At 43.4% G+C, this 17,007-nt stretch overlaps 1 protein-coding gene and 1 long non-coding RNA gene across 2 annotated transcripts in view; one reads left to right on the forward strand and one right to left on the reverse strand.

Moving 5' to 3' along the window:
• LOC112432910 (uncharacterized) overlaps positions 1-9,338 on the reverse strand; it is a 232,358-nt gene extending 223,020 nt beyond the window's left edge. Inside the window, exon 1 of the long non-coding RNA XR_013096319.1 lies at positions 8,695-9,338. This is a non-coding gene — a long non-coding RNA (uncharacterized LOC112432910). The remainder of the gene's footprint in view (positions 1-8,694) is intronic.
• LOC112432912 (protein NLRC3-like) overlaps positions 1-17,007 on the forward strand; it is a 414,611-nt gene that overhangs the window by 246,585 nt on the left and 151,019 nt on the right. The gene's annotated exons all lie outside the window — the stretch shown is intronic.

Consider the following 17,007-nt stretch of genomic DNA (forward strand, 5'->3'; position numbering starts at 1 on the left):
TCTTCTTTCTGTCCTCTGAATCGAGCTGACCTCTCTCCTCTCTGGTCCTCGCTCTCTGAGCCGGCGGAGCATGAGAGAGAGGAGTGGTTGGGGAGAGGGAGGGGAGACGAGCGAGGGAGGGAGGGAGCACAATGGTGTTGCCATGGCAGCAGCTGCCACCAGTGTTTATCTGGAAACGTCGCTGGCAAACCAGAATAGTTGCCACACTCGCACACTCGGCAGCCACACGTTTGTGTGCGACCTGCCCGTGGCTTCCTCGTTACAGACACACCGAGAGGAAACGCTCAGACACAAGGCCGAACATGAACGAACACTCGTGTGTGGGAGGAACAGGGCACAGACTCCACGCCGTCGTTAAAGATGGCGTGTATGCTAAACGGAGCTGTGCGCTAATTGATTGATTGATCAGTCAACTGAAAAAAAGAAAGGAAGCTGTCTGGATGGAGTTTGCTGCTCCCACTAATCAAAGAGATGCATCACAGCTGGAGCTGATTGATGCACGAGCCACCGTTTGCACAATCCCACCGACTCCACGCTTGTGTTTCCTTTCTGCACCATGTTGTTAACACTGACCCCACACTGTGTTCATGAGCTAAAGAAATCACGATGATTGATTGATTTCACGGTCTCGTCTGCACAAAGCATTTTGTAGGTTACAGCATGAAACGACTGTAATCTCCACATTTACACTCACAGTTTCTGTTTTACTCTCAAACTGATCAATAACAGCTTTCCTGTGTAACAAACACACAAAATAAAACAACTGTACCACCAATCAAACACAAGGAAAATAAATGATATTGTGAGTTCAGCAGTGGGTCTGTGACCGGTGTGAAAGAGGACGATAGATGAGTGGGTGTTTGTAGAAACAACCTTTGTGATTTAAATGTGAGACAGCAAAGCGTCAGACAGAAGCCTGAGCTGAATATTTCCTGTGATATGAAGTCACCGTGTTTGGGTCGGTCAGTCGACTACTACTCAGTGAGTGTCCCACACACACACAGACCCACACAGACCCACACACACACACAGACCCACACAGACCCACACACACACACAGACCCACACACACAGACCCACACACACACACACAGACACAGACCCACACAGACCCACACAGATCTTAATGATGGCCTCAGGCTTTGAGCTCCCACTGACATAAAGTGTCCAACTGTGTCGTCGGCGTAGCAGTGAGAGGAAATGTTATATTTTTTAAGTATTACTCCCAAAGGCAGCATGTACAAGGAAAAAGAACTGGGCCGAGCACAGATCCTTGAGGCACACCACAGTGAATTTGTTTTTAAAAACTGAAGCTGGCCCTCCACCTCTGTCAGTGGACTGGGGTGAGCTTAGAAAGGTAAATCGGGTTGGTTCTGAGAAAGAAAAGAACTCACCAGGGCGAAGCCAAGTTTCAGTCAAGAATAAGAAGTCCAGCCCGGATGAAAGAATCAGCATACAGAGTCCTGAAGTTGGCAGCATGGTGTTCAGAAAACAGCCTGGGACTGAACACTGTCAACGTCAGGAGGCACTGACTTGGCCCCCCTCTACATCAACGGGGAGTGTGTGGAGAGAGGGTCCACACCTCCCGGTTCCTTGGTGTCCTCATCTCTGCTGACACCTCCTGGACAGACAACATCTCAGCGGTCGTCAAGAAGGCCCAACAGCGGCTGCACTTCCTGAGAGTCTTCAGGAAGTACAAGCTGAACTCCAACCTGCTGCTGACATCACGGTATGGTACGGCAGCTGCACTAAGGCGGATAGAGGCTTCAGAGTGTGGTCAAGACAGCACAGAAGATCATCGGCTGCCCTCTCCCCTCCCTGATGGACATTTATTCCTCCCGCTGCCTCAGCAGAGCAGCAAGCATTATCCATGACAGCTCCAGTCCGGTTCTAACCTGTTCAACCTGCTTCCCTCAGGGAGGCGCTACAGGTGCATCAGCAAGGAGACCCACAGACTCACAACAGTTTTTTCCACCCGTAACCTGAACTCACACATGATAAACACAGTTCCACCCCCCAATGTAGGACCTCTATACACAGACTACACAACTATCATCACCACTGTGCAACACTTAATTTACGTGCAGTAACCCACACTGTAATATATAGCACTATGTTTTGTTTCTATATTTGTAGATAGTGCTGCAGAACTGTGCAACTCACCCCCTTTCTTTCCCACGTCTGCACTGAATAGGAGATGCTCTGAAGCTTATTGTGCATGTGTGTAGTGACAATAAAACGCATTCTATTCTGTTTTTGTTCACATGCTAAGTTCAGCATTCAAAATCTTGGTGTAATGTTTGAGTCTTCTCTGAGTTTCAACTGTGTAAAATCTTTATCTCACTCCTAACATTTCTAAACATGGTCTCCTCTGCTGAACTGGAAGAAATTATCAATGCGTTTCCATCATTGCATTTAGATTAATGTACTGGCCTCTGTGCTGGATTAGAGAAACCACCAAGGCTCTGCACCAGTCTACAGCTGACTCTGTCAATTCTTTTAAAAAGCAGTTCAAAACCTTTTTGTTTAAACAGATTTTCTGTTGAGAAGTTTTTTAAAAATTTTAAAACTACAGGTTTATGTTATGTTGGCACTTAATGGGGTTTTTTTGTGATGGTTTGTCTGTGAAAACGTCCTCACAATCACTAAAAACCAAAGAACACCACCCCCACAGTAAAGCGGTGGAAACATGGGTCACTTTTCTGCTAAGAGCACAACATGACCTCCCTGCATGGAGGGCCAATAGACAGGACCGCGTATCGTACTGTGACGAGGAACCTTCGTCCCATGAAGATGGATGTTCAAGCATGACGATGATCCAAAACATCGTGTCGAGGTAACGAAGCAGTGGATGAAAATAAGAGTGGCCTATCGAGTCTTCCACTCATCACCTCCAGCTGGTGACGGCAGATGGCTGCCCCTCACCGAGCCTGGGGTTACTTCTTCTTCTCTGTAATGTTGTAGGGTATTTACCTTATAAATATGAAATATATAAATATGAAACATGTCAAAACAAAGCAGAGACAGCGATCAGTGATAACTGATTCTCAGTGCTGGAGATAAGGATGTACGGTAACCTTCAACATTACACATCCTGTGGACACATACTGTTTGATCTATTGTTAGCATAAAGACGCTGACAGGTGCAGATGAATGAGCCCCTGATTTCTTCAGCCTACAGCAGACAGACTGTCAGGAGTTAGCTGCAGGACTGCAGAGCGTATGCTTGGTTTTATGTTGCGTTGTTGTTTTTAGCCTGACAGATGCCAAATGATCTGTCTGATCAAACGGGCGATTGTGGAAGAACACAAGCGCTTTGTCCTCTGGAGGCTGCTGACCACCTCTGGCCACACAAACTGCTACACACACTCACACTGACATTAACCTGTCACTGTGGTACACCACTCTATACTTCACATATCTTGGTTGTCCTCATTTACACGACAAACACTTAAATAGACACACACAGTGACACTGTACGCCACCCCGAGAGGCCCAGTGTGGCACGCTACTGGTGTGTCACATGCTCAGAGTCTAAACAGCCTCTGTGAACCCACACTGCTGCAAATATGTCGCCAGCACCTCCAGATTCAAATCAGTGTGTCATTGAGCAACAGAGGTTAGCAAAGGTGTCCCAGTCCAAATATGGTGTAACAGCAGGAACGTGTGGGACATTCCTTTCTTATGACTTCATAAACTCAGCTACTGGGAGATTAATCCAGCGTGGTGTGGCAGCTTTGATCGTAGACCAAAAATGTGCAGTCCAAAAAGATCCCAGCGTAATCAAAACAGGCCGTCCTTTGGCGTCCACCGGGCAGTGTTTTGTAAATAATGTGTGTTTATCATTTATATGGGAATATAAAGAACTAGATTTAGCTGTTCTACATAAACAGCATATCCCAAATATCATCAAAACAGAAAATTAGAATAAGAGCTTTCAAATCCAATTTATCGGCACAATTATTTCAATTTACTTTGCTTTGGAAACAAATGTGCTGTGAGGGCTGTTTAGATCACATGTTACATAATGAAGTAATGAATGTCATTTCTAACTGTTTGATTTTAAAAAGTATGTTTGATAAATGTGGGACAAGGACAAGCATGTAATGGGATTAGTGGGGATACATTCATGGAGGAGAGGAGAAGTCCTAAAGCTAGCTAATGAAAGGACAGCAAACTAACACAGAGGAAGAGGTCAAGGCAGAACAACAAAGATTTCTTTGCAGGGTGAGATGAGGAAGGGAGGAGAGTAACCACTGTGATCACCCAGAAGAGAATGACTCAGGTCTGTGTCCAGTCTCCCCAAATCAGCATGACACAGCAAACTCAGCTACATAAATCTCTGAATTACCAGCTGAGCCACTAATCCAGGCGGTATGACACTCGCCAAACTGCTAGTTCTGTGATATTTTACCACCGAGCATAAAAGTGCTTACAGGAAAGGCCAGGAAAGAATAAGCCATGAATACAGAGTTTAAATCATAAGATTATTTTATAACGTTTAACATTACGCAGAAGCATTTCATATTCATGAAACGCTTTCAATTAAAAGAAAACATCGAAACAGGTAATAAGAACACACCCAACATGCTCAACACCCACTTTAGTACTTCCTACTCAGCAGTTTCAATTACTGGTTAAAGCAAATGTGTTAGAAACTTAAAGCACGTAAAGAATCTGCTCAAGTCAAACAAGACATCAGACAACACATCACCAAGAAGGCAAGTTTAAAGCAGTCCTACAGAAAGGTTTCAAAACTCACTCCCACAGCTTGATTCCAAGGATGTTAGATTCCTATCGGGCCTTTTCTACTGTTAATGTTTAAGCTAAATGACAACTTTGTTTGTCCACTGTCAGCATTCGAAACAACTTCTACAGGGTTTAATGGAGCACACAGATTTGACTTTTTACAAAAGCACTCAATGAGCTGTAGTAATGAAGAATTGTATCACAGTACGTTTTGTCATATCCTGTCTAAGATGTTTTTTCTTGCATGAGCCTAAGCACTCATTTATACTCGTATCCAATACAACTGATTCCGGTTTTATGCTTCCTAAAACCCTTAAAATTCCTTGTCAACGTCTTTTAGTTTAACCAATCCTAAAGAAAATCAAGCTTTGCTGCTCTACTCTATTTCCCGTTCCCTGCAACATGTGTGTGGATGCTGAATGAAACGGGTGGAGGGATGAGCGCTACATGGTTGTGTTTGAGCAGGAGGGCTGGATAATGAATGGGCTTTTATAGACATGCTGTTCGTTTACGGAGGCTTGTAGGCGATGATCTCTTTAGTGTAATATGAAAAGGAAACAGACACATCGTGATATCACAAACACAATCCTACATTTGTGCCAACCTAATAAAATAATATGCAGTACTGTGTGAAACTCATCAAGTGGCCTGAACTAAAAGTTCTCCAGCAAGTTTAGTAGCATTGCTACTTGAGATTGTTCATGTTGCAGCCAAGAACTTCACTGGTGACTGCTGCCATGGTGTAAATCAGCTGGTTGGTTCCAGCGATGGTCACACTAGGGACTGTCCACTGCAGTAAAAACTCTGCATTATCACTCCGTTACCTGCTGCAAGCACTGCCACAGTCTGATTTTCTTTCATCACTACCTGAATTGTTTGACTAAAAGGAAAAAGAAATGGCAGATGTCCTTCTCTACAGGGGCAGAACTGTTGGCAAACTGTTCACCACCCCCCAACCGCCCTGTCTGTCATCACTCCACTAGCATTGCTGTTTGTAATTATATTCACTCCACTTTTACACACCTATACATAATATCCTATAAGCCACAAATCAACTAGAACCCTGCTCTGTTTGGTAATGAACTGTGATAAAACAAATATCCCCTGCCTATGAAAAACCATAGGCTTCCCAAGGGAGTCATGAGTTCATAATGTTCATGTTCATAAACACTGAAAGCTGACATGGAGTAGGTCCCAGGCCCTGAACTCCATAAGCAAGAAAATGGATTGATGTATAAATACACACACACACATATATTAGGGGTGCAACGACAAACAAAATTCACGGTTCGGTTCAGTTCGATACTTTGGTGTCACGGTTCGATATTTTTTCGATACAAAAAAAATGTTCATGCCTTTTTAATTTGTCAGTTATTAAAATTATAAATATATATTTTAACTCAAAAGTACAGTTTTTAAATTTAATGTTGCTGAAACAACAAAATAATAATAAAAAAATCTATCTGATGGAGGAATCACCCATCTTTGGAAAAGAGAGTTTATTACAGAGAAATGTCTCTTTCAAAATAAAAGCTATACTATACGCTTCTTCTGGGCTATATTCTCAGCAGCATATTAAACATATCAGGTCCCCATAAGGAGAATCCTGTGCTAACGGCTGTCTAAATGACTCGGCTAAAGTTTGTAGCATGGTGCTTGTTGTTTTGTCTGCTTCCTCTTGTCTTTGCACCAGGATGATGTCGGAGTAAATGTGCAGTCATATTCGTTGTGTTCCCACTAGTGCTGTCAGCGTTAATCTGAAATGACCTTAACGCCACAATACGGCAAATCTCCGTTAACAAGCTACCGCGGATCGCCCCGTGCGTGGGGCTGGACGGCCAACACGTTAACGAGCTAACTGCGCTAACACACTAGTTCCCACCCATGTAATTGAGCATTGCGTGGCACATCCAACATACTGTTTTACTTTAGTCCATGACTCGCTTACCTTCAGGGTCATAAATCACATGAAAACCAAAATAGTTCCAAACACCAGATCTGAATGAGGGTGGGGGAGGTTCAGTTTGCCATGTTGCAACGAGCTTAGCTTCTGTCTCGCTAGCTTGCCCTGCGCTCAGTGGATCTGCACTCGACAGTGCAGCCTAGGCGGAGTAGTCGAACGCAGATCCACTGAGCGCTCAACACAGACAGCATCTGCAGAAGGAAAGTTGATAAAATAAATTAAAAATGTTGTATTGTTCGATACATATGTTTACTGAACCGAAAGCTCTGTATCGAACGGTTCAATATCGATACGAGTATCGTTGCACCCCTAATATATGTGTGTGTGTGTGTTTCTGTGGTTCAGCATTATGATGCTGAACCACATCATAATGAATAAATGGATAAATTTCCAAAATCCCGGAGCAATGCAAATTAGCCGGTGCGAGGTAAGGAGCTCTGTCATTGGTTAGACAGTCTTAGCTTTGCACCTATACCAAAGGCCATTCAGCCTCTGTGTTTACACTCTGCCTACACAGATGTTGGACATGAGACGACACAGGAAAAGGATTTTTGATGTGAGGTTTTTATTGAGATTTTATTTCTTTTTTTTTCTGATTTGAAGTATTTATTAATGGAATAATTATTTATTTTCAAATACTGATTTATAAATATTTATTTATTTTCAATTAAATTACTAGATAATAAATTACTTTTGTATTGAATAAATAAAATAACTTAAAAATGAATTTGTAAATTAATATTTTATCGCACAATTCATTGTTTAAGCAAAGAACTTTTTATTTCGATGCGCTGGATCTTCTGGTCCTCTGCACATAAGTGGATTTCCATTTAGACTTTATATAGACAACAACTCAAAGTGCTTTACAACAAGTCACATTCACCCATACGATCATCTAGTGCTGTACTTTAAACACTTTAAACACAAACACGGATACTGTGGGGAGAGGCCACAGAGGCACAGGGAGAAAACTCACACAGAAATCCAACAATTAAAGAGGAACCTTCTCGATGTAACACTACCATCCTGCAAGATGACCTGGTCCTGGGCCATCTTAATAAGCATGCTGTGCACAGTAGTTTCATATTCCTGCCAGAACAAACACCAGACAGTTTGTACACAAGGCTCAGATTTTCGCTTTGCCAGATACAGACAATAGTTTAAGATCCTAATGTCTCTGCACAGCTCTGTATGTACTGAAATATCCAACCTCAGATATTTCCTGCTCACTCTCTGCACCGCCTTAGACAACAAGTAGTTCATGCTATACATAGCATTGACTTTTCATTCCAGCCATGTGCACTCATCAGGGCATCAGTGCTGCCGTAGTAACCACACTAACACTTCCTTGCACCTGTTGAAATGGCCTCAGTCTGATCGTGCCCTGAACAAACTCACCTTTAACATCCCACACACGGACTAAATATGTGCGTGTCAATAACACGTGACAGGAGAACATGCTGGTTGTCTGTCATGGGGCTGAATTAGAAACAGAGCAGGAACTACAGTTTGTCAGATTAAGACTGATCAGGTCCAACATCCGCTCCCAGCACTGATTTACACGTTTGGTGTCACATTGAAGGAAACGCCTACTGGCACAACCTGCATGTGTTAAACTGCTCCTGCGTGTAAACAGCGTGTCACTTACGGCTTTTTGCATCACAAGGACGCGCACTGGCGTCTCAGGGTGACTCAGATGTTTGCTGAATGAGGTGTAGACCGGACTAGGCGGGACTCATTTCACCAAAACACGAGCTTTTCCACCCACCAGTGTTTATCTGTGTGCTTATTTTAAAGAATTATTCCATCGTTATCAAATACGAAGCATTACACGCACGTCGCGCCGTTTCTGCTGAGTCAGACACCAGTGCTCCCGTGTGCTGATTCTCGGGTCCATCTTAAACTGGTGTGTTTGCGAATGAACTTCGGTAAAACGTTACAACGTTACCGGGCGCGCAGAGGGTCTCGGAGGCGTGTCGTACCTGTCGGGTGGTCGCGGGCTCCTCGTTCCCGGTGGGTGAAGGTGTTTCTCCTTCAAGCGATGCTGGGGTGACCGGAGAAGAAGCCATGTCCCCCCGACATCACCTCTCACTAAGCGCCGCTCCTACTGTGACTTTCCTCGGTGTCCTCCAGCGTGCAATACGCTGCCTGGCGCAGTTTGCACGGACGGTGGACCGGTTGCGTCGCTCGTCTCCTGTGCGATCAAAGTGAGTCTTCGGCTGCACAGTGCAGCCACTGTCCCTCCTCCGGCCGGCGGACTAGTCCAGGCGAGGCGGATGACGTTGTCCCGGGTCTCGCTCGCTCTCGCACATGCAGGACTTGGCCCAGTCTGTCTTCTTCTGCCTCACTCTGCGCTCTGCTTTTCACTTCATGTCTTTTTGTTTTGTAAGGTGGCTAACACGATCACTCCTCTTCTGCCTGCAGGACTCTGTGACTGCTCTGTGCTGTGGCAGCACACTCCAGCCTGATAGTTCATTTTACAGCTTTTGGCACTGCGACGCTCTCCTCGGCTCGACAGACACAATCTCACCATGTCGGCACAATATACTGAGTGCAATCCATAACATGATTTTATCTCACTGTAACTTTGAAATCGACCAAATGTTGCGTAAATGACGTGTCACGTGACTTGAGCACATGCACACCCCCTGTCCTCACAGCAGACATTCATCTTAGCCCCCCCCCCGTGTTTTGAGATCATTGCTGCAACAAAAAGTTGCCACAGATATTTCTACATGAAACGTACTGAGTCAGTTGGCACATATTTAATATATATTAAATATAATATAATGTTGTTTTGTTGAGTGGCTGAAATAAAGCTGAATCGCATCACAGGAACGACACAGCCCTGTTCCTCCAGGCTGTTAACCTGTGAATCAGCAAACATGTATGATTTATTGTCATTCATTTGCTGAACAAACTTTCCTCTGAACTTTGACCCTGAAAATTCAATTCAATTTTATTTATATAGCGCCAAATCACAACAAAAGTCGCCTCGAGGCGCTTCATAGATACAGAGAAGAACCCAACAATCATATGAGCCCCTATGAGCAGCACCCTAACCATGGATTGGAGAAGAATGTGAGATGGTAACAATGAGAGCTCAGGAGATGGCAAATACACTAGAAGAGCTACCTTTATATCACGCTGAGCTGAGGGTTTGTCAAGCCCAGCTCAGATTTTCAGGAGAAAGGTGATGTGAACCAAAAGCAGGAGGAGGTCATCACTGCTGGACCGAAGGCTAAGAAGGAAGAGCTTCTGCTGTTTGCAGTGTATACTGCTGTGGATGCTGTATCGTGTGACATGCACAAGATGTTTTATTCAGACTGAACTCTTTCTTTGTAGTGTTTACCTGGAGAAGATCGGAGGGGCTGGCTAAAATGATGAAAGCTCGAAGCAGATCAGAACACCGCTTTGAAAACGTGTACGTGATGCTGTGGGGTTGATTCAGTGACCTTGTGGGGCCATAACAGAGAAATGACAGCAGTGTAGTGGATCAAATAAAGAGTGATGATGTTATATTTGTGACTGTAGCAGGACCAAGGCTCAAAAGGTTGCAGGCGTTGTTAATTGAGCAGAAGATGGACGGCATGAAGCCCTCTCCTCGACAGCTACAGGATCACAGTCTGCAGGTTCAGTTATGCAACGTTTTAGCATCGATGCGTGAAGTTAAGAGCAGACAGGGAGGTTATTTTTGCACTGGGCTGGAATGACTCAGTTTACCTGTCAAAGGCTATCACGGCTGGGAGAAAACCCTCAGCATTAGTAAAGAAGGACCACGGTGGCCTCTGGGTAGAAACACTGCAGAGTTCATGTGGATACGCTGCTGCATTAGGTCAGATAGAAATATCATAAAGCATCATTAAGTAAAAACGTTTATTAAGAACAAATGTTTAAATATTGTTAACGTGTTTCCCAGAAACATCTGTAGAGACAAAGAGCTTTCTGTTGTTGCTTCGAGGAAACAAGCTCTTCTTTTTAGTTTTGTCCTGGTATTTATTCCAGGACGGACTCATCCACTGAGCAGTGTTTGGGTTTCTTCCTTTTCCTCGTTCTGGATGCAAACTATTACAACTTGGGCTTTATTTCAGTGACAATGGCCTTAAGCTGCAATACAACAGGAAGTTACTCATATATAGTAATTTCCCAGACCATATTAAAAATCCATTAACAGGAAATACAAATGATGGGACAATGCCACAGCATGGACATTAGAACAGTTGGGAAAATTTATCTGGAAAAAGGTGAAAATGAGGCTTCATTGAACTGGAATTACAAAGACCAGGAATGTGAGATCCACGAGCCACAACTGAGGGTTTTTACACATCATATCCTCAAAGTAGAACCACAGTGATCAAAAGAATCGACTTTAATGTTATTCTTTCTTTATTTATGTCAGATTTAACCCCCCAAAAAGCTTTAATCTTTAACTAGTCTTTGGACGTAGCTACAGTACGGTCAGGTTGACAGTTTATGGGTAACATGTGGCCACCAGGCACTGTGACACACTTCCATGTTATATTACCTTGGCGTCCCGTAGGAATACAGGAGAATCATGTGAGGAATCTAAGAGTTGTTTCTTAATTCAATTCAGTTTTATTTACACAGCACCAAATCACAACAGCAGTCGTCTCAAGGTGCTTTATACTGTAAGGTAGCTCGTACAATAATACATACAGAGAAAAACCCAACAATCATATGACCCCCTATGAGCAGCACTTTGGCGACAGTGGGAAGGAAAAACTCCCTTTTAACAGGAAGAAACCTCCGACCAGGCTCAGGGAGGGGCGGGGCCATCTGCTGTGATTGGTTGGGGTGAGAGAAGGAAGACAGGATAAAGACATGCTGTGGAAGAGAGACAGATGAACCGCTGAGTGTTGTCCCGTCGAGGTGGCTCTTCTATGTTGTGCATTTATGGCACCAAACCACAAATGCAAAGGAAGAAAGGGTCGAGGCACAGCACCCAGCTGCCTGACAATATTCAGGCAACGTCCAAAGCCCCACAAAGGACCTACCCACACCCCACTGGCCCCGCCCAGATCAAGGAGCTGTCACAGCAGACAAAAATGTGAAGTCCGCACATAGTCGCCATGGCACCCACCAACCCACCACACCATCCCCCATGGAGCTACCAGGAGAGGCATACTGGCCCACTGAGGATCACAGAGGAGCAGACCCAGGGGGGCTGACAGCACAGCCCCCACCCACCAGTCCTGCAGCTTATTTTATCTTGTCAGCGTGAGCCCCACCTAAAGGGGACAGAGGGATTAGTGAGTTGCATTAGTGGGGCAGGAGAGAGTGAAGCAGGGGAGCCAATGTCACTGCGATACGACTCCTCAACACCATCCAGCCTGCCCCACCACTCATAATGAGTCCTGCTGTGCTCTGTAGCAATGATGCATTTTATGTGTGTGTGCCAGGTTAGTGCTGTGGATTCAAAGGAGCACAGTTCCACTAAACAGGAGATCAGGATAAACCCCAGTAACCAACCCTGCCCCCGCCATCACATATTCTCAATCCCAACAGAGGCCAGCCCCACAATGACATGCCACACGTGATACACAGCCAACATTACTGTTATAATTACATGTTTCCTTTATTACTTTCCTTTCAACCTCTTTATTTTGCACCTTAAACTTTCTTCGGTTGCTACAAGCCACAAAGTCCTTTATGGTTTGTCTCTGTTGTGTGGAGGGCTGTTTTTAAGAGCTCAAAAATGGGTGTATCAGTATGGAGTGCCAGGACTGCCATAATGCATTAATTAAATACACCATTAAATAATTAATTAAATGTGGCAATAATTAATTAAAATTGGAATTAATTAATTAAATAGTTATGACACATGTAATTAATTAATTATGTATTTCACATTTTAATTAATTATTGCCACATTTAATTAATTATTTAATGGTGTATTTAATTAATGCATTATGGCAGTCCTGGCACTCCATAGAGACGCTGACAGATCGGTTTTCTTTCTTTCTATCGGGTTTGATTTTCTTTACTGGAAGAGATCAAATTATTGGTGGGGACACGTCACTTCCGTCCGTGACAATCTACGCCCTTGGTAAAAAAACTTTGAAGTCCGAACTTTCAATGTGGCTGAAACAGACTCAGCGTTGCTGCAGCTTGTTGCTGTGTCAGCTCACATCAGTCATGTGATCTGGAGGTGCAGCGTGTCCGTGGACCACAGAGGGTTAATAACACTCACCTTCCTTCATTTCCACAGTGTAACATCCACCCACCTGTGTAACATCCGAAATTCCCATGGTGTTGTTCAAAATGTGCTCTGGCACAATCATAAGCATCGCTTGCTGCTGAAAACAAGAAGAAAGCCGTCCTGCTATGGGCTGAACCATTTGTTAATGTGGAGGGGGGGACACTATGGAATATATCCAGTTCTAGCATTTATATTCACTGCTGACTGTAACTACGCTCAAACTGTTAAACTTATTTTAATAAACAACACTGTCATATGCAAAACTGGGGTGGCACTTGGGGTGGCAAGGCATCATTTTAGGGTGGCACTTGCCACCCCATGCCACCCTTCTAGATCCGCCCCTGCTGATGAAGCCAACAGGTTCGCTTCATTTGCAAAAAGCAGATATGAGTTTCTGAGGCCACAGTCTTCTGTGGCAGAAGGGGAATCAGGGGAAGCCCTGGAGGAGTCCACCACCCACCAGAAACAGGTCTGAGCTCTCACTGCAGTGGTAAAGGGGCTACACAGCCCACATGAGGCTGAGGGATGCAGCCTTCTGTCAGACTGTCACTAACACAGAGAAACACCCGTGTACACTCATACTCATGGGCACATACACCAATCAACCTAACCCCACTAACTGCTCGTCTTTGGACTGCGGGAGCCAGAGAACCCAGAGAGGACCCAGACATGGGGAGAGCATGCAAACAGCTTAGATGTTGGATTTGAACCCAGAACCTTCTTGCTGTCAGGAAACAGTGCCAACCACTTTTCCACTGTGCTGCCTGTTTGACTCTGATATATGGAGTGCCAGGACTGCCATAATGCATTAATTAAATACACCATTAAATAATTAATTAAATGTGGCAATAATTAATTAAAATTGGAATTAATTAATTAAATAGTTATGACACATGTAATTAATTAATTATGTATTTCACATTTTAATTAATTATTGACACATGTAATTAATTATTTATGTATTTCACATTTTAATTATTGACACATTTAATTAATTATTGACACATTTAATTAATTATTGACACATTTAATTAATTATTTAATGATATATTTATTTATTTCATTTTGGCAGTCCTGGCGCCTGGCTCTCGTCATGAAATAATTTTATCTGTCAGCCTCACCCATCAAACTCAGGGGGCGGGGTTAACGCTGCCCATGCAGCTTCTCTAACATTTGATTGGTTGCCGTGCAAAGTAAGTCAAAACAGGTCGATCCTAGATAATCGATTGCTTGTGTAGACTTGGGGCAGCCAGGTATCCCAGAATGCAGATCAAATCACAAGCAGCAATGGTGGTGGTGTAGTTTTAAAATACCCCGTTTTTCTGTCACCAGCTACACTTTTAACAGTGTTTTAGCCGCGAATGTCGCGACGTATGTCTGGTCAGGTTGTCAACATAGAACATGTTTGCAAAAGTGCTCAGATGTTTTCAGAGATTTCACTAGCTCTGCTAACAGTTAGCATGCAGAGCGCACCGAGGGGGTACATTAACCGGTTTGTTTACATATTCCACTCTCCGTGTTCCACATGTTGCATTCGCAGATTCTCATTTTCACCGAACGATCGTCTCTTTCCGCCTGGTCTTGTGTCTCTGTGCTTCTGTAACATAAAGAACGAGCTGACATTTTTCTCACGAAACCAGCGATCAGCTCAACAGACCCTCAGTTTACCTGCATGCATCCTCCTCCTCATCTGTCAGCTGTTTAACACCTGCTGCTAATTCAAGAAACACGCCTACGTTACCTGGTGATAGTCACAATTTAACTGGGCAGCCGGTGCTCGATATAAAGCAATGTCAGCGCATTTTTCTGCACAAGATAAGTAAATATAGTGTTTTCCCCGAGCGCAGAGCTGCTGGAGCTCGTTTCCTTACAGAGCACTTTATAGGCGAACAGCTTCATCAGCGGCTGATGTCCAATCACCGGCACACAGCTTTCAAACCTCAGCTGAGTTTTAGCTCTCAGTGGTTAAACGCTGGACTTCATTCACTCAGGTTCTGTCTGTCGGGTCACGTTTACTTCGCTGTTTTATTTACAACTGAGCAAATCGGTTTGGCTGAGGTTAAAGTTACGTCTCATAACTGCATAGTTTCACAGACGTTTAATGGTTCACATGTGTTAGACTGAACTATCATCTAAATATCATCTGTTTTTTAATAGTTATTCAACTGTATTCTAAGCACCAGCTGTCTGTTAGAATGTGATTTTTTTTCTCTCTCTGTTGGCAGAGGTATAAAAATGCGCAGGAAAATCTGACGTGCATGGCAAACTTCACCGACGATATTTAGGGAGGAATAAACACACATCAAACATAAATGAACCATTTGTCTGTCTCCATAATTGAGAGAATTTTCTCTTCTTATGTCAACACTCTCTCTCTCTCTCTCTCTCTCTCTTTTTTTTTTTTCGGTCATGTTATGTTTACCTGTCAAAGGCTTGTTACAAACTATGAAACACATTGTGCAGACTTCTGGATGTTAGAAGAAAACGAATACTGCTCATGAATGAGACTAAAGGCAGGAAGGTGTCCTTTAAAACTAAACATGTTAATAGGACCTCCCTGTTTATATCATAGTTTATGATATAGCACGTGTATTTCAGTAATAGCCTGCTGAGGCCACTATACGTGCTGGCCTCATATCAAATGTGAAGGCAGACTGAGTCTATGTTTGACGTTTTTTATATCTAATCTTCCTTTTCAAACATTTAAACAGCAGCGAGTCTGCAGCTGAGGGAATACAAACTCAGGTTTGCTCGTTTCTTGGATTCATTTGGTGATTTATTAAATGTATAACTGTTATTCTAATCTGCTGCTGAGTCTCTTACACTTTTCTTTATGCTGTATATTTTCACGTCTCTGGAATAGTTGGAAGTTAGATAGTCAGCTGGGAAACTTTGTGTTAACTCATGGAGCTGAGGATATCGTGGATATGCTGACCTCGCTGCGTGGTGTACAGAGCGAGGTCAGCATGATTAATATTCACAATAAAAATATTAGCCGAACATCATGAAGTCTGTATGTGTTTCACAGTGTGGAACAACCTTTGTACAGTTAAAGCCAGCAGTTACTACATGACGGAAACACCAACGTTATCTCTTTTATGTGTTTATACACAGGTCATGCTGATTACTGAACAAAAACCCAAAGATCAGATGTTAAACAGATTTATTTGCTCTCTCTCCTCCTTAAACATGTTTTTAATGTTAGTTATAATTCAGACTGAAACACGTAGGACACATAAGAACATCAGGAAATAAAACACCGATAAATATAACCTCAGTAAAAGAAGTCAGCGGGGGTTACTACAGCTGTGTACCGGGGCCTGCGCTTTGTCGGTGGGATTGCTTGCGAGGCGAGCGGGTCTATCCACACTTTGCCGTGAGACTGGGCAGACATCTCCGAAATCATCGAAGCACTTTTGCAAAGAGGCTGTATCTTGACAAACCGACCAGACACATGAAGATTAAACCACTACATTCTCGGCTAAAAAAATATTAAAACGGTATTTGGTAACACACAAACAGGGTTTTTCAAAGCTCAGTTCTGTTAGCTTCCACATGCCGGTTGTTGTGTGCTAGAAACAATGGCCACCAGGCCAAAGCAACGGTTTTGACTCGATCAGCGTTAACCCCGCCCCCTGAGTTTGATGGGTGAGGCTGACAGATAAAATTATTTCATGATGAAAGCCAGGCGCCATGACTGCCAAAATGAAATAAATAAATATATCATTAAATAATTAATTAAATGTGTCAATAATTAATTAATTACATGTGTCATAACTATTTATTTAATTAATTAATTCCAATTTTAATTAATTATTGCCACATTTAATTAATTATTTAATGGTGTATTTAATTAATGCATTATGGCAGTCCTGGCACTCCATACTTCTCACCCAGCGGTGCCCAAAGAGTTAAATTACTTCTACTGGAGTCCTGGTCATGTGACAAGTATGGCCAATGTGATTGGCTGAGCCTGTCAGGGAGCTCTGTTTAGTTTCAGCAGCGGCAAGCCTGCGCTGCGAGGAGGAGAGGAGGACGGCAGCAAAGAGGAAGAAGCTGGATGTAAGAAAGTGTT

Source organism: Maylandia zebra, unplaced genomic scaffold (genome assembly GCF_041146795.1).
Source record: "Maylandia zebra isolate NMK-2024a unplaced genomic scaffold, Mzebra_GT3a scaffold11, whole genome shotgun sequence".
Taxonomy (NCBI): Eukaryota; Metazoa; Chordata; class Actinopteri; order Cichliformes; family Cichlidae; genus Maylandia; species Maylandia zebra.